This window comes from Plasmopara halstedii (assembly GCF_900000015.1).
Source record: "Plasmopara halstedii genome assembly, contig: Scaffold_555, whole genome shotgun sequence".
In the NCBI taxonomy this organism is placed as follows: domain Eukaryota; phylum Oomycota; class Peronosporomycetes; order Peronosporales; family Peronosporaceae; genus Plasmopara; species Plasmopara halstedii.
The window spans coordinates 1363627-1363980 of record NW_020187475.1 but is presented as its reverse complement, the minus strand read 5'-3'; positions in this window follow the sequence as shown (position 1 = coordinate 1363980).

Sequence of the window (354 nt, the reverse complement as noted above, 5' to 3'; positions counted from 1 at the left end):
TGGACGAAGACTGCGGGTTAGCAGCTCTTCGTCGGATGTTGTAGATAACATCGGAGCTATAAAGGAGCGGAAAGTGAGGGTGACAGACGCGGAGTGCGTGTTCACCCTGGTCTCACCGAGCTATAAAACCTCTGGACAGAGGCGACGGTGACGCCGTATGCTGCTGCAAGACGCCGGGAGGCGACCCTGATCCGGGGTTTGTCTACCGTAGACGATGGCGCACAGTTATACACCCTCGTCAACGGTATGATGGGGGAGGAAGATGGCGACGTCCGCCTCGAGGCTACGCCTGCATAGATGCTCTTCTTGAGCTGGACGAGATGCCCCTTGAGTGTTCGGCAGTGCCTTGAAGGC